The sequence below is a fragment of the Mauremys reevesii genome, linkage group 10, assembly GCF_016161935.1.
Source record: "Mauremys reevesii isolate NIE-2019 linkage group 10, ASM1616193v1, whole genome shotgun sequence".
Classification (NCBI taxonomy): Eukaryota; Metazoa; Chordata; order Testudines; family Geoemydidae; genus Mauremys; species Mauremys reevesii.
In genome coordinates, this window is record NC_052632.1 from 36,924,030 (window position 1) to 36,948,725 (window position 24,696).

The window sequence follows — 24,696 nt, forward strand, 5'->3', positions numbered from 1 at the left end:
GCTGACTCTCTGACCCTGTCAGGGGGGGCCATGTCCCTGGACTCTGCTGGCCTGAAGCTATGCAAATATTGGGGGCCTTTATATCCTCCTACCACGATGGAGGATGGTGACAAAGACTCAACGCGCTCCATGCTAAATCGGGCTGATTACACTGTTCTCTGCTGCACTGAAATTGTGTGTGTGTGGTGGGGGGATCTCCCACAGGGAGGGTTATAAACTCCCATTGCCTTACATGAGCCTCACAGAGGACGCACAGACTCATCCCACTGAACATAAGAGGGAGATCGTCTCAACATGCTCGGATGGTCACTAATAACTTTACCTCTCCTGTGCTATTCTCAGCAGAGAGAAAGCTCCAATGTCTGATGAGCCAGAACAGAAATATCCAATGGCTCTCCTTTCTTTTCTATTTTTGCTGCAAGCTGGTTAACCCTGAAATCCAATTATGGCTCATTATTCACTGGAACTTCCCTCTTATCAAATGGACACATTGCAGGGCCGCTGCGCAGATTCCAAGTGTTAATGGAGCTGCAAATTATCCTGCTGAACTGAGACATTAATAGGTGTGAACCCTGCACTAGTGTTCCCATGCACCCTATGGCATGCAGGGCTCAGGGACATGGATCCTGGCTTTTGGGCTTTAGTGGGTGGACATGCTGAGCCTGCTCACTGGTTGGGAATGGGACTCCAGGCAATAGTGCACTAAGGTGAACCCATATTGCACTTGGGGGCCAGAAAAGTGTGCATCCAGACACAAGCGCACAAGTCTCTGGAGCATACCTCCCTCAGGGCCTTGAGGTACAAACCCTGCTGTTAGTGCATTTATTGACTGGAGTGTGAGTCCTGGCACCAGTGCACAACTACTTAGGAACTGCTATACCCAATCAGACCAGTATGCGATGTAGACCAGTATCCTGGCTCTGACAGTGGCCAGTACCAGCCATTTCAGAGCACGGTACAAACATGCCAGTTGTGGATTACTATGGAATAGCCTGTGCCCATGCCCATTGGCTGCTGCCCTGAAGCATGAGGGTTTCTGGAGGCATGTGCAAGGCAGACTGTGCCAATTGCTCCCAGAGCTCTGAGCTGTTCCTGTGCAGCTCATGGGGGGGTTCCTAACATTGGCACATTGGCCCTGATTTACCAAAGCACCTAAGTGTCTGCTTCACTTTTAAGGACTTAGTTAAGTCCTGTTCAACTCGATGGGGCTTAAGCACATGCTGTGCTGAATAAGGGACAGTTTGCTGAACTGCAGCTTTTGTTGTTGACCCTAGACCTAGGAAATCATTGCAGATCATTTTAGCAGAACCATCCAGTTAGTCTGGGATTGCAGGGGGATGCAGGCCTTCAAGCCAGCACCGAGCTCTGAAAGAAGCAGACCCCACTGTATATCAAATCTAACCTCAGCGCCGTCTGGGGCTTGGCTTTATTAATAACAAGGCAGTTAGTAATGACACAACATACATGCTAGCTCCTGTCTTTTCCTTGGGGTTGACTGTTCTTTGCCTCCGACCCACCCAACGCTCTGTCCTAGGGCCTCTCACAGACCCATGCTCACCTCTCTTATACCTAGGGTGGAGCTAATCATCCACCCCTCCCACAATGAATCAGTGAACATCTCCCTCCTGGATTCTGAGACCGGGATGGGGTGTCAACAGAAAGAACCCAGCCTCCTTGTAGCTGTAACCTAGACCCGTGTGGTGGCAGGTGCTGTCTCTGTCTAGTGGTGGCTAGGCCACATACTGGGGGGGTGGACCTACTACAGCCTGGGCTATTAAATGAAGCATTTTAGCTCAGGCAGTCAAAAGTCACTGTTTTAGATCCAAAGATCCCAGGTTCAATCCCCACTGCAGCAGAGCAACCCAGAGGCACGGCCTTCCTCAACCTCCATGCTGCTCTTTTGATCCCTGTTGCCAGCACTGGGTTGCAGGTGAACTCAGTAGCACCCCTAGTGGAGGGGTCTGGTAACCCCCTCCTCGTTTCTTCCTAGCCTCCCTTTCTCAACTCAACTCCTCACTCCACAACTCCCTCATATTGGCAATTTCCACTTAAAAAAATAAAGTTACTGCAAAAAGCAAAAGAAGCTGCAGTCAGTGAAAGATTAAATGTAACAGTGAGTCAATTAATGCACAAGAGAAGGCGGCACTTTTAAAATTAACTTACTGCCCTGCTAAGCTTTCAAAAATGTTTATGCAGCCTGCAGCCTCCTATGGAAAATGGCTTCTGCTTGACTGCTACTACACCTCAAATACTGACACGTTTTGCTGGGTAGGAAATACAGAAGGCTGGATTTTACAGCTCACCTGGCACGTGAGCTGTACCCACAGTGTATGCACGGCACAAGCAGAAATGGGTAATTGCAGATGCAAAATGCTCATCTGTGACAGCAAAAGGGGCGAATCACCACATAAATGGGAACCCATTTGCATGCAGAATGAGCTGTGGGGATAAGGAAGAAGATGGAATTGTAGCTCAGAGACAGGACTAGGAGTCAACAGGTGTGGGTTCTGTTCCCAGCCCTAGCATGGACCCAGTGTGTGATTCCTGGGGAAGTCCTTTCCCGTCTTTGTACCTGTGCGTTTCCCCAGTGAGAACAATAGGTCTGTACCTCACGGGGGTGGTGTTGTGAGCAGTGTTGGAAGAACCATTCCTCACATGTAACATCCTCCACCTATTTTGCCCCTTTCCTTGTGAAGTGGGTGTTCAGACCAAGATTTTCTAGATTGTATTTGCTATTTAAAATTAATTGTTCCTGGGACTCATGATCTGAAGTTTGTTCGTAGCAGAAAAAAACAACCACCTGGTTTTTCCTCCCAGTCTGTCCTCTGGGCTCAGGGAAAAATATCAGTGTCTTGAGACATATCATCCCATCTCTGAAGAAATTAAATGGAGGGGGAAAGAGGAGATTTTCTCCTGGAGAGTTTTTTTCTCCTGGGAGGATGTTTCACCCGCAGTTTATCGCTATAGGGCCTCTAATGTGCACAAGTGCATGTCACAGGTCAGGTCAGTGGCTGGCTAACAGGCTGCATTTGTCTCCATTATTAACCGACATACTTACTGCACTACAATTCCCAGCAGCCTATGGGAGTGCCCTCGCCTGGGAAAAGTGTATTCAGCCACGCTGATCGATAAAGCTCTTTGAGGTCGGAGCAGCCTCACAGTCTGATAGCGATCGTAGCATCATGAGCTCACCGTTCAGTGAATGGAGATGGATGTGGGCAGGCAGCTGACCCCAGGCTCAGGCATTGAGGGCCAGACACGATGTCAGAGGCTTTTCAGGGGTCAGAAAGGGGCCTTCTTTCTACCGTCCTCTTTGGTTTTGTTTCTTTAGGCCAAAGGAAGTCAGCGAGGCCTGAATCTTGGTCCTTTCCTTGCAGTGCAACATCTTTGTTCTGTGCTTGTACAGAGCCAACACAGAGGGGTCCTGGGCCAGGACGGGTGTTCCTAGCCGCTCTGACCCCAGTAATAATGATGATGAACCTCCACCACTGGTATCACTAAAACAGAAGCCGTGACTCATCCCATCTACAACTGACGTGCCTTACATCTACTAGCACCCGCCTCCATGACCTTCATGGCTGGGAGTTCCCTGCGCCCTGGGAAGCTTCTATTGACTTCAGCAGGAGCAGAGGGAAAATCCCATCCTCAGTCTATGTAATAGGCAAAGTCATCTGGTGGGGAGAGAAGGTAACTGGGAACAGGTGACAGGTCTCCTGGATTCTCCTCCTAGCTCAGTTACTGATTCATTGTCTGATTTTAGGCAAGTCACTTCCCCTCTCTGTGATGCAGTTTTCCCCTCTGTGTAACGGGGACAATGCTACAGACCCCCATTACAGGGGCCCCTTTACACTGTCGCAACCCAGCACAAAAGCTCCCCCTTTCAGTATCTAGTTGCCTTGGAAGCACTTACCGTTCTCTGAGCTTTCAAACAAAGGGGCAAACCATGCACATAGTCTCACAGCACAGGCTGGATGCAATTTACAAAAGCATCTGGAGGAGAATAGAGATGAAAGGGGAGCTGGGAATCTCACAGGGTGCAACCAGCATGTTCCAGGGGGACGCATTCCCTAGGGGCTGGAGTTTGGAAAAGTTCTGTCTAATTATAATTATTTAACATTCATGTCCTTCAAAGCACTTGATAAACATTAGTCAGCTGACCCTCATGCCATCCCGGTGAGATAGGGAAGTAGAGATTATTTCCATTTCACAAATGAGGAAACTGAGGCAAGTGAGGCTAAGTGACTTGCCCAAGGACACAGAAGGAATCAGTGTCAGAACCAGGTCCAGCGCTTGGAAAAGTACTTGAGCCTTAGGCCAGTGCTCACCATAGACTATGCCCTTCTGCATCTCCCACAGCCAGGCTCAGACAGAGCCATGGGGCAAGCAGGCATTTGCCCAAGGGGCCAGTCTGCTGCTGCAGGGTGTTGGTTTTGATAGTTTCTCCAGTCACTAGTCCTTTGGCCAGGATGGCCAATGGCACCCTGATCAGAGATCCTGCTCACTCACCCTCCCTGAGACAGATTCTCCCTTCAGTAGGTACCAGATTCCTCCCCTCCCAATGACTTTGAGTCTCCATTGGCAGGAAAATCTGACCCCAGGAGACCTGGTGGCATGGGGCATAGCAATCCTGCCAGCGGCGCTCCCTGCCCCAGGGTGCTGGGGTGAGATGAGAGGCTCTGGCTAAGGGGAAGTGTTCCCAATCTGCTGCCTTGTCTACACTACAGGCACTGCTATGGTACTGTAGCTATTGACTGTAGCACCACAGTGTAGACACTTCACTCCCCTAGCAATGTAACTATATCAATCTAAATTTAAGCATAGATCAGGCCCACACTCCACCCCTGACATTCCAGCCCTGCCCGCTGCTCTTCCTTGGTCTGTGATTGCACCTGCAAAACTGACTGCTGAGATCATTCCCCTTGAAATCGGAGCCTACATTTCTCTGCTCATGTGTATTATTACAGCTGCCTTTCCAGGCCCAGCAAGGGAAAGGTCATGTTCACCCTTTGCCCCGACCACACGCACCAGCATGATCCTGTCTCACATCAAGACAATGATGATGCTTCCCTTTCCCCCTTAAGAGTTCAACATCAGCTGTCATTCATTGTTAATTTCCTGTCCAAACACCTCACCCGCCGCTGGCCGATCAAAGCCCGTTCTCATACTCAAACAACTGGAGCTTCCAGTCAGCAGCTGAGGGGTCCACAGGTAGAACAGGGGAGAAAGGGTCAGGATTGCACTAATTTGGAGGCCTAACCTCTTTCTAACCACTAGAATATAGGATGACCTCTCTGGATCAGGGCTTGGTTCTACCGATGGGGACTGCGAGGGAAGGCCTTGGGAGAGAAACTGAGGCACAGAGCAGTTACATGGCTTCCCTAAGGTCACGAAGCAAAATGGACTGACAGCCCCCTGGGTGTCAAATGGTCATTTTCAGCCCCTTTGTACAGACCCCTTTGCTCTTCTTTAAATTATTTCATTGGGACTCATCAAATCCAGCCAGGCATTGAAACACACTCACTCTCCCTGTCTCTAATTTTGACACCACCACCTCTGGGAGATCCAGCCCTGCTTTCCCCCATTCATAATTCAGCCTGACACTGCACAGCAAAAATCAATTCACACTTATAAGAAAGTGCCAAGGCAAATTACTTCCCAAAGCCTCCGATAGTGCTTTCTTCTCTCCCAACGACTATATCTTTGGTGCGAAGCCCAAAATTGCAAATTAACCCCTGGAGCTCTTCCACTTCATAGAGGAGCCCTTTGGATCCACAGCTGAATTCACATCGGTGACTGAGGAGGCTGCTGGCAACAATGCACAGTCCTCAGTTTGTCTAACCATTAGTGAATCTGTGTGTCTAGCTGCCTATACCTAGGTCCATTCATTTGTCTATCTATGAATCATTCATCTATGGATTTCATCTGCTATACAACGCTCAGCATATGACCTTATCAGCCCTTTCAAGCTAAGCGACGTCTTGCTGGATTTAGAGTAGGATGGAAAAACAGTGTGCTATAAGAAGTGGTGTTGCTTATTCAGTAGGTGGCACTCTTCCCTCTGAGTCAGTGCAAAGCCCCCATGCAGTAGTAGGGATCAATTTGTTGCAGAAAGTGCCATTTTTAAAATCCAGATACGATAACACGTGGTCATGAAAGATCTCACAAGGCTCCTTTTGCAAGCAAGCAGAGGTGTCCTGGATAAATTATAGCAGGAAAAATGTTATTTTCCCTGTAAATTCCCCCTCACCCTTTCAAATGGATATAATATAACTACTGTGTAGTGTTATTATTCAGCTGCTGGCTCCACCCCAGAGGTGGAAGCATGTCAGTGATAGATGAAGTAACTCCTGCATACCTGTTGCCTACATTAGCTCCCAGGGGTGCTGGGAGACTTAGGGTATGTCTAAACTACAGCTGCACAGGAGCTACAGCCGTAGCACCACAGTGTAGATTCTTCCTACACTGATGGAAGAGGTTTGCTGTTGATGTAGTTAATCCATCTATCTGAGAGGCAGTAGCTGGGGCAAAGGAAAAATCCTTCCCTCAACCTAGCTGTGTCTACAGTGGGGGTTAGGTTGACTTAACTATGATACCCAAGATGTAAAATTTTTCACAGCCCTGAGTGATGTAGCAAAGCTGATCTAATCTTTTGGTATAGAACAGACCTTAATCAATGTTAGCAAAACAGTGAGATCTGCTGATAAATGGTGCCATCAGAGCACAGAGTGTTACTGTCATAAAAAAGCTGCCAAGACAGAGAAAAGAGGGGATTTGAAAACTACATAAAAGGAGTCCCTAACACTTGCTTAACAAAGTCAGATGAACAATACAAACCACTGTCCTCTGCCCCCTGCAGAATGCCTCCTCATGATGAGAAGAGTGGAGAAGAATCTGCCCCGAGGGAACAAATGAAAGAAAGAACAGAAGCCCCAGATCACAAGCAGAAGTGAAAATGAAAGGCATGAACGGAGCCACATACAGAAATGAAAGCACAGACATCACCACTCAACCACAAACCAGTCCCTCTGCCAGCGCAGCCGGTGCCTCCGAGTATTCCTGGCATTCAGATGCTAGACATGGGAAAGGCCTGCTGGATTTGATTGTCCAGACCCTTTCCCTTCAAACCCAGGGTTGCTTCCCTGCTCCGTAGTCTTCAAGGCACAAGTTTAAAAGTGCTACAACCCTTGAGAGGCTACAGAACCAACTCGCTGCTTTCTGACTGAGCCCAAACCTAGGGCTGTGTCCCAGCTCCCCCTTCTCTTCCCTGCCTGTAGAATTTCAGACAATTACTAGCAACTGATGGTTGTTAGTAATGGTGGGTTGGAGCCACATACTTCAGATCCAATCTCTCTCGAAATTGAGTGTGCGCCTCGGGTTTTGATTCAATCCATTACAGAGATGGGTTTGTCACAAAGTCTGGGTCCAAATCCAAATGTCACTGAAGTTCTTGGTTCTTTAGACCTTGGGATATAGTTGGGACCCATCTCTGATTGTTCGGGTGAATATTTTCCATTCCTTTCCTTGGGTCTCTTGGTGTAGTGGGTAAGGATCTGTTTTTACCCCCTCCAGAACAACTCCAGTACTTGATACCTTACTTTGCAGTCACTGTCCTTGTGACCAAATATGGCTGGGTGCCACCCCTGCACAGGGGTGTGGCAGCTGGGAGCTCCCCTCCCAGATTCTGAATGCACTGCCTCCCTGCCAGCACGGGATGTGAGAGGATCTCTGCCTATTGTTGACCAAGCTGCCCTTTGTGCAAGAGAAAAAGACAGTGCTCTCTCTTCTCCCCCCCCCCTCCTCCCCCCCCCACCGCCTGGCCGCTTGCAGCTGTGGCTGGCAATTTCTATCCCATTGTCTGGCTGGTTAACTGGCTACTCCTGTTTATATTATTTCTAATTGTCTCCATTGCTCCCGCTGCGAAGTGGCACTTTGGAAGATAATGAACCTGTTCTTTCCTACAAGGTCACTGACTGGAGTGCAGCCGGGTTTGATTATTATGTGGCTTTTTAAACTAATTAACACAATCGTTTTCCAACTGCAGGAAGAGAGGAAAAAAAGGCCCATCGCTTCCTGTAGGGTTCAACCCAGGCGTCCCGACTGGTTCGTTGCTGGAGAGCAAATCCCATCAGGAGCAATCAGGCAGAGAAAGGGGTAGATTTAGTTCACAGCCATCAGTTGGTGTATAGGGCTTTGGTGAGATCAGAGAATAGTGGCAGCTAGTTAATATTCCTTCTTATCTCCTCCACTTTTCCATCCTGCACAAGTCAGGATGGATGAGGTCTGTCAATATCACTCCTGGATCAGTCAGAGGTTGCAACACAAAGTATACCCCCTTCTCCCAGGGACAAAGTGCTCCTAGGGTCAGATCTGGTAAGGCGCTGAAGGGATCTGGCTGAAATACTGTCAGGATGAAGCCTACCCTGCTCCATATAGGCCTGGAGAAGTTGTGGATTCCGTCTGAGTCCCACTCAAGACCTCCAATTAGGGCTGAAGTGGCGCATTGGCACTTTGTGCTAGTCCCTCTGGGCAGGAGTGAATCTCACCCCCCAGAGAACAACGTACTCAATGAACTTAGCTCATTTTGCTGTTCACGAATCACGAGCAGACATGTCATTCCAGAACAGTGCATTAGTCACAGCTACTCCTTCCATGGTATGTGCAAACATGTTCCTGCCTCGTGGTTAGCTTGCAATCCATTCCCCACCACTATTCAGTCCCCATGCTGCATGAGCCGTCAGTTAGAATTCTGCTTCATTACTGCATCACACCCAAACCCATGATAGCCAAGCAAACCCTTCTTGCACCAAACCATGTGCAAACCCCCATTTGCACATGTATATGTCACACTCCCTCTTTCCAGGAGCACTTGTGCAAACAACCCACACTAATGTGAACAATCATAAGAAGTAAGTTCCAAGGTGTGTGTTTTGTGCCAGCACATATCTGTGGATTTTATTTGACTGTCAGGGAATATTTTTGCACAATTATTTATCTAACTCTAGTGCTGAGCATGTCCTGCGAGGACTTGAGCATCTTGGACACTCATGGAGCACTCAGGCCACAATCCAGCAAAGACTTAGGTATGTGCTTTGCTCTATGCACTGCGAATAGTTCCACTGACATTGATGTGAATGCAAAATATTAAGAACATGCACCAGTTTTTGCAGGCTCAGGGTCCTAGAGTGCTTGGCTTTTGACAAAAAGTCCCCTGACGGGGCACTCTCCTCGCTGCAAATGGTACCCCCTCCTGGCCATTCTGGGGATTAGCTCTGCACAGCTGATGCCCCTTCCTGCAGTTGCACTCCACCACGCTGGGGCCTGGTCTACACTAGGCGTTTAAACCGGTTTTAGGAGCGTAAAACCGATTTAACGCCACACCCGTCCACACTGAGAGGCCCTTTATATCGGTATAAAGGGCTCTTTAAACCGGTTTCTGTACTCCTCCCTAACAAGAGGAGTAGCGCTAGTATCGGAATTACCATATCGGATTAGGGTTAGTGTGGCCGCAGATCGACGGTATTGGCCTCCGGGCGGTATCCCACAGTGCACCACTGACCGCTCTGGACAGCAATCTGAACTCGGATGCAGTGGCCAGGTAGACAGGAAAAGCCCCGCGAACTTTTGAATATTTCCTGTTTGCCTAGCGTGGAGCTCAGATCAGCACGGGTGGTGATGCAGTTAAAAATCAAAATAAAGAAAGAGCTCCCGCATGGACCATGCGGATGTGATCGCTGATAGAACAGGCAAATCTGTTCTATCAGCGCTCCGTTACAGAAGACAAAATTCAAAATCATTTTTAAAAAATCTCCAGACAGACGCCATAGCAGGGGCTCAGCGCACTGCTGCGTGACAAACGTAACGGAAAGCCAAAGAATCAAATGGACGCTCATGGACTGGAGGACTCAAGCTATCCCACAGTTCCTGCAGTCTCCGAAAAGTATTTGCATTCTTGGCTGAGCTCCAAATGCTTCTAGGGTCAAACACAGTGTCCACGGTGGGTCAGGGCATAGCTCGGCAGTTTACACACCCCCCCCACCCCCAGAAGTGAAAGGGAAAACAATCCTCTCTTGACTCTTTAACATGTCACCCTATCTTTACTGAATGCTGCAGATAGACCCAATGCTGCAGCACTCAACACCAACATCCTTGCTCCCCCCCGCCATGGGTGGCTGATGGGGCAATACGACTGGTATCCATCCTCGTCATCAGCCTACTGGCACATGGGGCAGTGCAAAAGGACTGGTAACCATGCAGACTAGCATCGGTGAGGTCTATCAAGGGTGCCTGGCCCTAATTTTTCCTGGTAGATGGTGCAGTATGGCTGATAACTATCGTCGTCATAGCAACAGGGGGCTGAGCTCTGTCAGCCCCCACCCTTCATGTGTAAAAAAAAGATTCAATTGCCCCTGGACTAGCAGAGGGATGCTGGGCTCCTCTGCTCCACACTCCTTACTGTCCTGTCTGGACTATCATAGCAGCTGGAGGCTGCCTTCCACTCATTTCTCACTAACAAGTCAGTGTGTCTTATTCCTGCATTCTTTATTACTTCATCACACAAGTGGGGGGACAATGCTACAGTAGCCCAGGAAGGCTGGGGGAAGAACAGAATCAACAGGTGGGGTTGTTGCAGGAGCACCCCCTGTGAATAGCATACAGCTCATAATTTCTGCAGGATCTGACCCAGAGCAGCTGTGCTCTCTGATACAGTAGTTCTCTAGTACACTTGCCCATATTCTAGGCAGGACTGATTATATTTTTAGATACCAAAAAGGAGGGATTGACTCTGGGAGTCATTCCCAATTTTGGCTTTTGCGCCCCTGGCTAAGAGCAGCCAGGGGCACTTATGACAGCAGCAAATGGTGCAAAACGACTGGTAGCCATGATCATCTTTTTACCAATTTATGGATTGGTAGATGGTGCAGTATGGCTGGTAACCATCTCTGCTGTCATGCAAAAGCAAAAGCATGCTGCTGTGTAGCGCTGCTGAATCGCCTCTGTCAGCGGCATCTAGTACACATACAGTGACAGTCACAAAAGGCAAAACAGGCTCCATGATTGCCATGCTATGGCATCTGCCAGGGCAATCCAGGGAAAAAAGGCGCGAAATGCTTGTCTGCCGTGGCTTTCCCAGACGAAGGAGTGACTGACGACATTTACCCAGAACCACCCGCGACAATGATTTTTGCCCCATCAGGCACTGGGATCTCAACCCGGAAATTCCAAGGGGCGGGGGAGGCTGCGGGAACTATGGGATAGCTACGGAATAGCTACCCACAGTGCAACGCTCCAGAAGTCGATGCTAGCCTCGGACCGTGGACGCACACCACCGATTTAATGTGTTTAGTGTGGCCGCGCGCACTCAATTTTATACAATCTGTTTTACAAAACCGGTTTATGCAAATTCGGAATAGTCCCGTAGTGTAGACGTACCCTCTGTCTCTTTTGCCGTCTGTGGCCCCTCTCTTGCTCCAGAAGGCAGTGCCTCCTCCTCATGACTCAGCCCCCTGGCCGGGTCACTGAGCATGGATTCCCCTTCTGGGGTACCAAACCTCTTCCACTTGACGGGTCTCAGGCAATCTACTTCGGCACTGTCCCAGTGGTGCCACTTCCCCAGTGGCTGGTAGGGGAACCTGGACCCGCCCACTACTCCGGGTTCTAGTCCAGGGATCCTATACCTGCCAACTATGGTCCACTTTCTCTCAGATCCTGTTGCTCCTTCTGCAGCTTCCGATCCCAGTCCCCATCCCCTGGGTGTACCAGCTCAAAGTCTCTTCTTCTCCCAGGGAGTAACTGCAGGCTACTGAACTCCCTAGTCTCAAACACACTTTCCTGCTCCCAAGGAGGGACTGCAGGCTACTTCCCTGCAGCCCCTTTCTGCTGCCAGCTTCCTGGCTTTATAAACCCAGCCCAGTTCCTTCCCCAGATGGACTGCACCAGCAAATTAGGCCTTAGCATGCCCTGGCTTTCCTTCAGGTGCAGCCTATAGGTGAACTGGCCTAATTCACCCCTTTGGGCCTTGTGTGGGGTAGACACCCCATCACAGTCCTCAGCACCCTGCCAGGTTAGACTCTTAGCCCCAGCTAGCCCAAAGGCCAGATTCTGCCTCACCCTATGCAAGGAAGTAAGGGAATAAAAGGCCCTCCACCTGCACTGACTACCCAGTTGTGAGTAATACTGGGGGTTACTCCCCAGCAGCCCCTCTCCCATGCAGGTGGTGTTGACTGGACAGGGCCGTGGTTACAGTCCCCTGACCCACAATGTGCTGGGGGCCATACACTGCAGCAGGCATCAGTTAAGCACAAGGCATGTTCCCTCCATCCCACAGTTGGGGAACTGGGAGGCAGATTGTGATTCTTGGAGCCACAATGTGCTTGCCAAGCTGTTCCCAGGGCACTGCTCCCTCCACAGGGCTCAGCCACAGCTGACCACCAGCCCCAGTTTGTGATTCCTGTGCGCACACACACTGGGCCTCCTGCTGCTGCCAGTATAATCAGTGGCAGCACAGAACCAGTCCCTCAGTGCTGCTCACCAGACCACCAGCCCCTCCACTGCTAACATGTCCTTGAGGAGTGGGACAAGGCTTAAAATAAACATGCAGCAGCAATATGATGCTCAAACAGCGTGCCCTGCTTAGCTTGGGAGAGTCATAAAAACCACTCCGAGCCCGCTGGGAATTCAATCACAGGTGTCTGATTAGGCTCAGCCCTGTCTCAAACTGGATTTCCAGGTGTGCTGATTATTCCTCGTGCCAGCGCAATCACTGCAGGCTGGAGAGACAACAACGACTGGGGGATAAAATTAAGTGCATGAAAGGTGCCGGATTGGTAGTCCCAGAGATGGCAATCCTCTGTTTACCCCCAGAACAAGTAAGTCACAAGCAACAGCAGGGCCAGATCACTCTCCCCGTCCTGCCACTGTGCCCTCTCTGTGGGAACTGTGGGCCCAATTCAGGGAAACACTCAGGGCTTAAGCACACGTTTAAAGTTAAGCACATGCCTACATGCGCTCCTGAATCGGGGCTTAGGGGCCTGATCCAAAGCCCTCTGAAGTCTTGTCATTGACTTCAATGGAGTTTGGATCAGAACTCAAGTAACCTTGCTCCTCTCCTTCAAATCGCTCCCCAATGCTCACTACTTCCAGCTAGCTTTTGAACACTAACCTCCATTCCAGCCCTGCCCACCTCTTCCCTGGTGATGGCCTACGGAACGAATTTAGCAATACTTTCAAGGAAGAAATCTTGATTTCAATGAGAATTTTGCTCAATCGGATCCCACATACTGATAATGGGAAGAAAGGATTCGCGGTTGTAGGAAAGGTCAGATTATAATGAAATTAAAAATGTTAATAAATGAAAAAGCCTTAAATCCTCAGTTAAACAAAATCATATCCCCCCGGCATGAGGTCACCATAGGAAGCCAATGAAAAAGCAAATCTAATAAAAGGAGTTTTGATCAGAATGGCGAATGGGAGGGGAAAAGTGTCAGCATCATAAACTGACTACAGATCAGGCCCACCGTTATCACAGACACATGATCAGAACTTAATAGTATTTGACATTTCATTAATTTAACCCAGGCTTCTTGGGAAAAGGGAGAGAAAGAACATTATTAATTTGAAAGATCTGCCCTGGAAGAGTGAAATGAAGGGCCTGAGAGCACAGGCTGGGAAAGAACAGAAAATTTTAAAAGGAAAATGGTTTCTTTATACAGTATATGTTTCCTCTTTCTTCCTCTGTCTTCTAACCTAGAAAGAGAACTTAGTTAAAGGACAGACTAAGGGTCAGAGTCTCCATTCCCATGGCACCAAGGCAACGGAAACTGGCTAGGTCTCACTATCACACTTTCAGGGGAACTAAACCTGTATTTCACCCACTCCAAGAGTGCCCAGCCAGGTCTCAGGACTCCTGAAGTCACCTGTCTCTGGGCAGGGACAGTTGTCCCACTTCAGGGGGTTTAAGGCTGCACAGCCCCTTCTGGACAACTATGATATCCTCAGTAAGCTCCTGTACTTTGCTTTCTCTCTGAGGGCTATGAACAGCGTGTAGCCAGCAGTCACAAGTTGTCACACAGCAACTTGTAAGCAAGCGCACTTATTCTTAAGGTAAAAGCGTTACAGAGAAAAAGCATCATAAAACAGATTTTTAACACACACTGAACATACCAGGAGTCACCATCAGTCTAGTAAACCAAAGTCTTCCCAACCCTTTTGCAAGGGTTTGCTCCCCCCACGCCCACCCACTTTGATAGCAGGTCCTGTCCATTTGCTGGATCAGAAAGCAGGCCCCAGGTCAGTTTAAACCCAGCCTTTTTATAGCAAAAGGCCTTTCTTTGGCTGTAAGTCTCTGGAAAACCCAGATTGAGTCAGTATATGTCAGCTTCCCCAGGGGTGGTACCTCTCTGGAGGTGTTACAGCTTGAATGATTCACCTTAATCATCCTTCCACACACACATTGTTTTTGGTTCCTGGAGGAGCTGTGGTAAACCCATCCCCCTAGAGTTGCACATAATCCCTAGCCCACAATGACACATAAACCATTCAGATATTGGTTCACACACATGAATATTGCATGGACCTGTCCAACTCAGCACCTGGGAATTCCCTCCAGTGTGGGGAGTCCTCAGCTAATGTGCAGCCGGCACAGACAGCTCCTGGGTTACCTGGGCCTAGAGCAGAGGGCAGGTTGGGGTGAAAGGAAGTGCTGTTGGAGCGCTATGAGCGCCACCTATTCTCAGTGGGTGGGCAGCTACGCGGGGTCAGATTGTCAATTGTTCAGCCTCTGCAAGTGATGCCACATCTACAACTGTTCAGCACCAAGTGTGTTCCCCATGTGCGCCAACGTAGGGTGACCAGATGTCCCAATTTTATAGGGACAGTCCCGATTTTTAGGTCTTTTTCTTATATAGGCTCCTATTACCCCTCACCTCCATCCCTATTTTTCACACTTGCTGTCTGGTCACCCTAGTGCCGAGCAGCTTTGAAAATCTGGCCATTTATTCTGATATCTAAATGAGAGCTGAGCTTTCCCCTCTGAGGGATGCCGAGCAACTGAAAATCTTGCCCTCAACTCTTTTGAAAAGCAGGAGGAATTTAGACTAGAGCTGGCTTGAGAATCAAGGAAGCACAACTGGTTTCTCTGTACTCCACCATCTGTAGCTGTACTCCACAGAGAGAATCTGGGCCTAACATGGTCTTCTATATTGAACTGAAGAAGTGGATCAATGTCCACTACAGGTGAAGCCCAGCCAACAATAATTCTGGTGAAAGGTTAGCCTCTCCTCCCAAGCAGATCAGAGCAAGCAGAAACATTTCCTTGAGATGATATTTGCATAGATTTCATAGTGAGAATTCAACACCTTAATCCTAACACATCAAAAGTCTCCAGCTACCAGCCCAAGCAGGTCTGGAAATGTCAGGGGATATCATCATTATCTTCTTACCATAATATAGTTGATTGGGAGACTGCCAAAAATAAAAGACTAAGGATTTCTATTGTATGGCAATGTGAATGTCACAAGGGGAGAGCTGTTTAAGAGCTGATCCAGAAGGGTGAAGTTAGAGTGACTTTGGAGAAAGAGAATCTTTGTGCGAAATCCCAGGATGCTGCTTTGCAGGTAATGTGCTTCTACAGGTGAGGTTCCTTTTTAAATCTAATTGGTTAAAAAAAAGTAGCTGGATGTACTTTCAACAGCGGGGGAAGGTTGCTTCACTTAATCCTCAAACTTCCATCAGAAACTTTTTTAAAAGTACTTTCTGGATCTTCCCCTGGTATTTTAAGAAACTTCAGCATTCGTAGAGAATTATTTCAAAGGATTTTTGAAATTGTCATTTTTTTTCCAGTGGAGTTGAATATTATTACATACCAGAGTCTGAACTGATACCTGCAGGGCAGCCAATTTAGCTCCATGTATTTCCACTGCTTTATCAAGTTCCTCTCTTGATTTTTCTGCAGGGTCCAGCTGAGATGCCATATTATTAAAAACAGAGCTGGGATGGAGCTGCAAAGTTTGTTCCCAATTCTGGATGTGGATCCCCAGTTTCCACAGAATTCTGTTGTCTACAGAAGCACCCAGAGGTCTCGCTCAGGAGCAGGGCCCCATTGTGCTAGGTGCTGCAAAACCATATTAACAGACTCAGTTAGTGCCCCGAAGAGCTCAAAAGTCAAAGACATTTCTATTTAATCCACGTTCTTAGCCAAGCAGGGCATTTCTCAGAGTAGCTAAGGATGAGTAACAGCAACTGTGTTGGGCCCATTACCTGGGGAGCAGCCTGGAGGAACTCTTATTAAAGATCCCTACTGTTGTGCCCCCAATTCATTTGCCAGCTGGGCCTTTATCTTTAAATCCCCATCCATAGACTGGCCTGAATCTGCAAAGAGTTGTCAGGGAGATGTCACATAGAGTCCGTATCTTCCAGACTTACTGCACTCAGGCAAAATCAATGTCCTGAGGCCACACCTCTCACCTCACCTATGCCAGCCACCGTATCAACCACAGAAAGACTGCGGGTTGAAGTCAGGGAAGTCTTTCTCTGAGTCATGAACCATCCAGGCCTTTGTATCTCACTGCAGGAGATGGACTTTGCTGGATCTGCCCCTTGCCTTGTGTAGAAGTGGCACCTGGCCTGATCCTCAAGAAAATCTAAAACGTTAAATGTCCTCCAGCTACAGTGCTCAGCAAGCAGAGCTGAGGTAGAACAAAAGGCCAGGCAGGCTCAGATTCAGATCAGAAGAGGCCCCATATAAAAGAAACAGCAAACATTCCTTCTGTTCACTAGACCATCAGAGCATCCCCCTGCCCACTCTTTATAATTACCGTGTTCTGTTTGTTCCCTCTGAAGCATCTGGCACCATCCACTGTCAGAAGACAGGATCCTGGGCTAGATGGACTATTGGTCCCAACCACTGTGGCCATTCTTATGTTCAGACACTCACCTAGAATGTGGGAGACCAGGTTCAAGTCCCTGTTCTAGCTAATGTAGAGCAGAGACTTGAACGTGGGTTTCCCACATCTCATGTAACTTCCCTAAGCTCTAGGCTATTGGTTAGGGTGCGGGGGGGTCTCATCCTGGACCTGAGAAACCTTCCTGACGAAGGTTTCATAAAATATTTCAGTTCTGATGAACGCCATTTTTCCAGCAGAAAAAAAGTGCAGTCGAAAATGTTTTGACCAGCTCTAAGAGGGATCAGTCCACTCCCACCCACAGAACCCAAGCTGTAGGTCCCCAGAGAAGGAGCTTCCCAGCAGGGGTAGGGGATATTGCAGAAGTGCAAGATACTAACAACTTCCTGTATCCCTCTGAAAGTCTGCAATCAAAACAGTTCATACCTCCTGGTTCCCTTTTACCCCTCAGGGCCAAACCCTCAGCATGGTAGGCAATGGCACTGTGCCAGATTGCAGCTGAACATCTGGCCCTGTGTTCTCCCCAGCAGTCCAGCCTCTTCCTATTGCTCGCTGTTCTCTCTCCACCATCCCCAGCTCTTCAATTGCTAGACCTGGTTGGAAATTTTCCAGCAGATGATCATTCTGATGGAAAATGCAGCTTCTGCAAAACTGAAATGTTCCTTGGGGAAAACCTTGATTTTGTCCAAAATTTTCAATTTCCCATTGGAAAAATCCAAATGAAATATTTCATTTTGGGTCACTTTGACTTGCTTTGGAACATTTTGTTTTGTTGAACTGACCCAGAATATTTAGTTTCAAATCAGTTCAATAAAATGTCAACTTGCATTTCCTTATCAGCACACTGTCTTAGGGAGATGGCGTTTAGATCCCTGTTCTGTGGTCCGGGCTGAGCTCCTTTGAGGACTATATCACCCATAACAGATGGCAGATTTCTGTCTGACCAAGCACTGTGCATTATCTGAGTCACATGACTGGTTGCATCATGGGATATGTAGTCCAGACAGGCAGCTTCATCCATGGGGTTCATCAGGCTCCTGAAGTACAGTTCCCATAAGGCAATGTGCCAAAATGGGAAAATACAGTTTAATGTTGAATTGACTCAAAATGAAGCCTTTAGGGGCATTTCAAGAAACAAGCGTTTCAATTTCAGGAATATCAAAATGTTTTGATCTAAGCAAAATATTTCAACATTCTCGACTCAAATGTTGTTGGGATTTCCATTCTATGAAAAAATTCAACATTTCATTTTTTGTGTCCTGATTTGGGACCAAAGCAGATGTTGCAATGTCAGAATTTCACATGGGACAGAGATTCTGAATTTCCCTCTGTGCTACTGATTCCTATTGTGTCGATTTCATCTCTTGCTTAACTCCATTCACTTCAGTGCAGTTACAGCAGGGAAGGGTTTAGCCCTTGCCTCATATCACTCCATGTGTTACCTATCCAACTGAGGCCTGAGCTTCCCCCCCCATTGAAGTCAGTGGCAAAGCTATTTATGTCAATGGGTGCAGGATCTGGTCATTAGATCTGGGGCATAGCTTCGTATGTCTGTAAAGGGCTCTCCACCCCAGCAGCAATATGCAAATAATAGATTAAAAACAATAACTTTGGGCCTGATCCTGGGAGGTGCCTCTTTGACATAAATAGGAGCTGTGGATATTCAGAATTTCATTAGATCAGGCTTCTGTGTCATATAAGAATGGGTCAGTCCAATGGTCCATCTACCCTAGTAGCCCGTCTTTTGACAGTGACCTGTGCCAGATGCTTCAAAGAGAACAGACAGAACAGGATAATTTATTGAGTGATCCATTTCCTGTCATCCAGTCCCAGCTTCTGGCAGACAGAGGTTTAGGGACACCCAGAGCATGGGGGTGTGTCCTTGGCCATCTTGGCTAATAGCCATTGATGGACCAATCCTCCATGAACTGATCTAATTCTTTTTTGAACTTTTGGCGTTCACAACATCCTCTGGCAATGAGGTTGGCTGTGTGTTGTGTGAAGGAATACTGCCCTTTGTTTGTTTTAACCCACTGCCTATTAATTTCAGTAGGTGACTCCTGGTTCATATGTTATGTGAAGAGGTAAATAACTCCTCTTTATTCACTTTCTCCACACCATTCATGATTTTATAGACCTCTATCATATCCACCATTAGTCATCTCTTTTCTAAGCTGAACAGTCCCAGTCTTTTTAATCTCTCCTCAGATGGAAGCAGTTCCATACTCTAACATTGCTGCTGCCCTTCTCTGTACCTTTTCCATTTCTAATATATCTTTTTTGAGATGGTGCAACCAGAACTGTGTGTAGTATTCCAGATGTGGGTGGAGCATGGCTTTATAGAGTAGCATTATGATATTTTCTGTCTAATTATCTATCCCTGTTCCAACACTCTGTTTGCGTTTTTAACTGCCACTGCACACTGAGCAGATGTTTTCAGGGGACTAGCCACAATGACTCCAAGAGCTCTTTCTTGAGTGGCCAAATGTTCCAAAATTACGAGTCAGGTTTAAAAAAAAAATTATGAGACAAAAAAAAATTCCATTGTTTTTATTTGCCTTCTGGACTTTGAGCCCTTAGAAGTAATGTTTTCAAGCTTTTCTCTGCAACCTGGAGAACTAGAAATTTGCTTTATTTTTAAAGTGAAAGCTGAGATTTTCCCATAACCACAAGATTCCAGGAGCTGGAGCTTTTAAGGCATCTAGCAACTAAAATGAGACTCACGCTAAAATTGAGAGATTTGGGAACACTGCAATCTCTGTGGTGAGCACAGTCCATTCTCTGTGAAGCATTCAGTCTTTCCTCTGCTTCTAAGAGACAGCCAGCAAGGGGAACTAACTAGTGGCAACCATCATTTTGCTACTGATGTGTCTGCTAGGAAACTGGAGTGAGAATACCAACAATCCTTCCATGCAGGTGGCAGAACCCAGATTGTAACCTAAGACCAGAATGTCATTTGGTGCATTACCCTTCAGCAGCTGATCTGGATTTGATGTTGTTGTTTAAGGTCCTGGAAGTGGGGAAGGAAATGATGCAGCGATATTTCAACATTTACATGGTTTTATACATTCAAACAGCACCCAAGCTGACCTGCAATGGGTTTGGCTTTTGTCCTTTTTTATTACTGCCTTTTGACAGAAAAGAAATACAAAAGGGATATATATGAGTTCTGCAATAGGTTGGTTTGGCTCTTGCACTGTGTTTAAAATACCTCAATTGTTTCCAAACATTAAGTGTCTCCAGGATATTTACAGTCTTGGACAGGCAGAGGCAGATACAGCTTAAGGTTGCTTGGCTGCTCACATCATAAATGTGGATATACAGCAATGTTTGCTGCTAGGATGCAGAGGTAGGAGAAGCGGCATCTCCCTGGCAGACTCACTCATGCTTCCCAAATCCAAACCCAACCAAAATTTAGATAAGGCTGCGAGGAAAGATACAGAAGCACTAAATACAATCTGGAAAGGAGGCTGCAATGGACAGCTCTGTGTTATGACACATTCTGGTGTATGAAACTGTCTGCTGCCTGCTTTCCATCAGTTTGGTTAAAGCTTTTCTTAATCCTAAATGCTTGTTTCTTTTTACTTACTTTTTTAAAATGAGTCCCACCCCTCTGGTGCCAGGGACTCTGCCTAGGGAACAGCATGTGCAGCGGGAGAGCCAGGGAGGGAAGACAGGGCTGGATGTCACAGGATGGGAGAAGAAATGCTCAGATTTGCAGGCCAGCAATGATGGTTTCTGATGCGAGACCAGCGTTAGCAAATATTTCTCCATCCTCGCTCCAGTAGCTCTGCAGTCTCCTCCCCATTCCCGCCTGCCCCTCTCTATCTCCCTCCCATTCTGGCTTTACTTTGCCCTCTTCATCTCTCTTTTACTGCCTGAGCATGACTTTGCCTCATCCTCTCTCTTTGCTGGCCCCTTGTCCTCCATTTCTGCTTCCACGCTCTCTTTATCTTTGGGGCTTTTCTGGTTTTGTCTGGTCTTCCTTTCTGCTTTTGCATTCCATTCATCTCTCTCCTTCCATCTCCCTGATCCTGAAAGGCTTGTCAGTAGAAAAAACATGAGCTCCGATTCTTCCAGCTCTATTTACCAAATAAGGCCTGGAGTCAGATTTTATCTAAGAAAAGGAAAATGAATTGGATGCAAGTAGGTTGTAGGGGAGCTCCAAAGTGAAGAAAAATGAGGAAAGCAAGAGAGGTGGCCAAGGAAGAAAATACAGAGCCAGGCCTCCCCCCTCAGGAAAGGAAACTTTAAAAAACAAGGCAAAGATTTTCTTTTTATGAAGTGGGTTCAATTAGCCCTTGCTGTCGGAGCACTGTATTCAGAGGATTTGGTTCTCTGGCATGTTCAGGGCCAGAGGCACAAGGGTCAGATTCTGATCTCAGTTTCTCTGGCACAAATCTTGAGCAACCCCTCACTAATTCACACTGCTGTGGCCAAGATGAAATTCTGTCCCCGGGATGCTGCAGATCTCAGTCCCAGCGGTGTAAACCCAGAGCAGCTCCATCAGCTTCAAGGAAGCTACTCTGGTTTTACACCAGCATCACAGAGAGCATCTAGCTGCTGATTCATTTCCCCCCAGTCCGGCCGCAGAGTGATATCTCACCGAATCCTCAAAATTAGAGATGGGAATAAGCTATTCAGAGCGCTCCCTATGCCCCCGGTGCATTTCGCAGAGCTGTGTGCAAGCCGGGTTTGCATGCCTGGCACCCCGCCTTCCCCCTCCCCTTTCAGTCCCCTTCTCCCCTCCCCAATTTGTATGCAAACTCAATGAGTCAGAGCAGTGAAGCATTAAGGCAGAATGATTGTGTGGACTTCAAAGGGAGCAACAAGCAGCTTCTAAAGCGAAACCCAGGGCTTAACAGATTTGGGGATGAAGGACAGGGGTAGTGGGGAATTTCTGTATGGCAGGGGCTATAGGTGCGTTTGATCTTTCCTCTCCTAGCACCAGAGACCCTGTCATTACAGTGCTGATTTCCCATTCATGCATCTGTCTGCCTAGGGATTTCTGTGCCCCTGTAATATCTGAGCCCCTCACAAACATGAATGGATTTATCTTCAACACCCCTGTAAGGTAGGTCAGTCTTATTATCCCCCATTTTATATATGGGTAAACCGAGGTACAAAGAGATGTAATGGGTGACTTGTCCAAAGCCACGGGACGGCAGCATCAGAACTGGGGTTAAAATTCAGGCATTCCTGGCCTTGGGTCACAGCTTTGTGCATCTCTCTCTGTGTCACCATCCCTCTGGATCCATATCCCACCCGCTAAGCAAGGCCAATAGAACGAACCACAAGTCCAGAAGCTGGAGCCAGTGGGATTTTCCCCTCTTCCTCCATGGGAACCAACCCTCAGATCCCAAGGCCACACGTAGATTTCACCTTTGAGACTGGCACTTCCTCACTACAGCCTCCTGTAGGGTGACCAGACAGCAAGTGTGAAAAATCGGGACGGGTGTGGGGGATAATAGGAGCCTATATAAGAAAAAGACCCCAAAATCTGGACTGTCCCTATAAAACCAGGACATCTAGTCACCCTAGCCTCCTGGCCCAACCCCACCCATGGTAAAGGAGGGGCGAGAATTCAGAGCCCTGCTGCCTTTCTGTCAGCATGTCCCAAGATCTCCTCAAAGGCCCAGCGATGTAGAGTTCATCCTGATACTTCAGCTCATTGGCTTGGTGTCTGATCCTGATGTGCGTTCATTCCCATCAAGCATGGACCATTGTTCCTCTCCTTCAGCTGACTTTCCCAGCCCCTCTGCCCTTGGCCTGAAATGAGCCGCACTGGACTGCTGAGCCTTGAACTGGGTGTGGAGCCTACAGGGCTGCTGGGTTAGCCATAAAACCACATCTTGCACTCATCCAGATGTGTAAATGGAGCATGAACTCTGATCCCTCTCTTACCTCCTTGAGCCTCTCAGATTCTGTCCAGGGGAATCTATTCCAACACCAACTTACCCTCCTCAATGCACCTTCAGGCCCCACTTGACTTGACCTTCTCCTGGGTATATTCAGAGGCCTTTTCTCCCTGTAACTCATCTTGTGCGCCCACTCCTCTCCCCAGAGAAAACAGCTGGGATTGCCAATGGAGACAACAGGCACTGGGCACCCAACTTTCATTGACTTTCTGTGGAAGTGGGAACTTACCTAACTTCCTTAGGCCCCCGTGAAAATACCCCAACATCAGTAGCACATGTGCTGTTTGGGGTCCCCTTATCCAGATCTAGCCAACACTGCATTCATAAAACCCCACAAGCCTGGCTCCCCCCGTGCCTCAGACCTCACGCCGCCATTCACACCCGTGCAAAGCGAGTGTGACATGCTGCTGTTCAGGCCTGGCGGAGTTTGACAGTGACCTCTCCTGCGTGAGGTGCTGGGCATGGACAAATCTGGCTCCACACTTCACACTGCCTGAACACTCATCTTTCTCCAGTTCCATCTCCCCAGGCCTCTTTGGCCCTCCTCTTGTAGTGGCTGCTCTGAACTGGCCCCTTTCAAGCCACAAAATGATTTGTGAGCGACAGAAACAAATATTACATTTTCATAACTCTGAAGAAGGTGAGAAGGAGAGAGACGGGGGGCAGGGAAGGGAACAAAGATTCAAAGCAATTTGAGCCCTGTCCATGACCCAAATCTCACTTGCCAGTTAAGACCGAAATAATAGCCTGTGGCCAAAACAAAGCAGAGTGAGAAGGCTCTTGTAGCTGGAGTGAGACAGCAATGTTACCTTGCAACAAAGAGAGGGACCAGGGTGGAAGAGATGGCCAAAAATTTATTACCATACAACACACTTATGTGCTCGGTGCTTCACAGACACAGACGCGAGGACCCTGCCCCAAAGAGCTTACAATCTGAATAGACACCAAGTGGATGCAGGGGCCAGAGAGAGGATCTGATATGCATTGGTAGGTGTAGTCTTGAAAGGGAGAACTCGGAAGCCCAGCCACAAGGTCTTGATCCTTTTGCTCCATACACAGCTCCTCACTTTGTGTCTGCATGTGGCCACTTCTTTGGAGCCGGCCATGCTCCAAGACCGCTGGAAGGTGGCTCCAGAGCCTCTGGAGCTGCGAGGTGACAGGAGAAGGCAAATCCAGCCTTAGCTCTCACCAGTCCCGTAGTAGTCATTTTCAGTCCAGGCTTCTGTGATTTGAATGGCATTGTCTGTGTCCTGTAAATGGCTCTAGGAGGGGAGGAAGCCCCGCCAGGCCTGGGTTTGACGTGGTCAGCAGCCACCCCATGGGAACAGGTCACTGGCACAGCACTCGGCTGCACAGGTTCAGGATGACAGCAGGAAATGCAAGAGGTGTTACGGCATTCCAAGGTGAGTCTGTCTGGCCAATGCTACCCTCTCCCTCAGCTCAGGCGGTACATGCAAATGATAAATCCCTTCTGCCTTTGGGGCTGGAGGACCCTGAGCTCCCTTGGCATGCCCCATGTCTCCTTGCTGGCACCCGTGCACCAGTACTGCACCCTGCCTGTGCCTGCATATCTAGATCCCTACCCCATCCAGGCTGACTTGCTGTCCAATCACTGCTGGGGAGCAAAGGGCATTGGGACAAATCAATGGAGCTGGAATTCATAGGAATACTCTCCCCTTCCTGCCCTACACAGTGTCATTAACTGAACATCTCTCAGGAGAAGGCAAAGGGGCTCCCCACCCCAAATGGTTACACTCATCAGCCCAGGGCCAATTTTGGCTGAACATATTTGCCCCCATCTTTCTGGGGTACTGCAGATCCACCTGGCCTTTCCTCAGCAGAAGCTGCTGTGACACCAAGGAAGCCTGCCACTGTTCAGC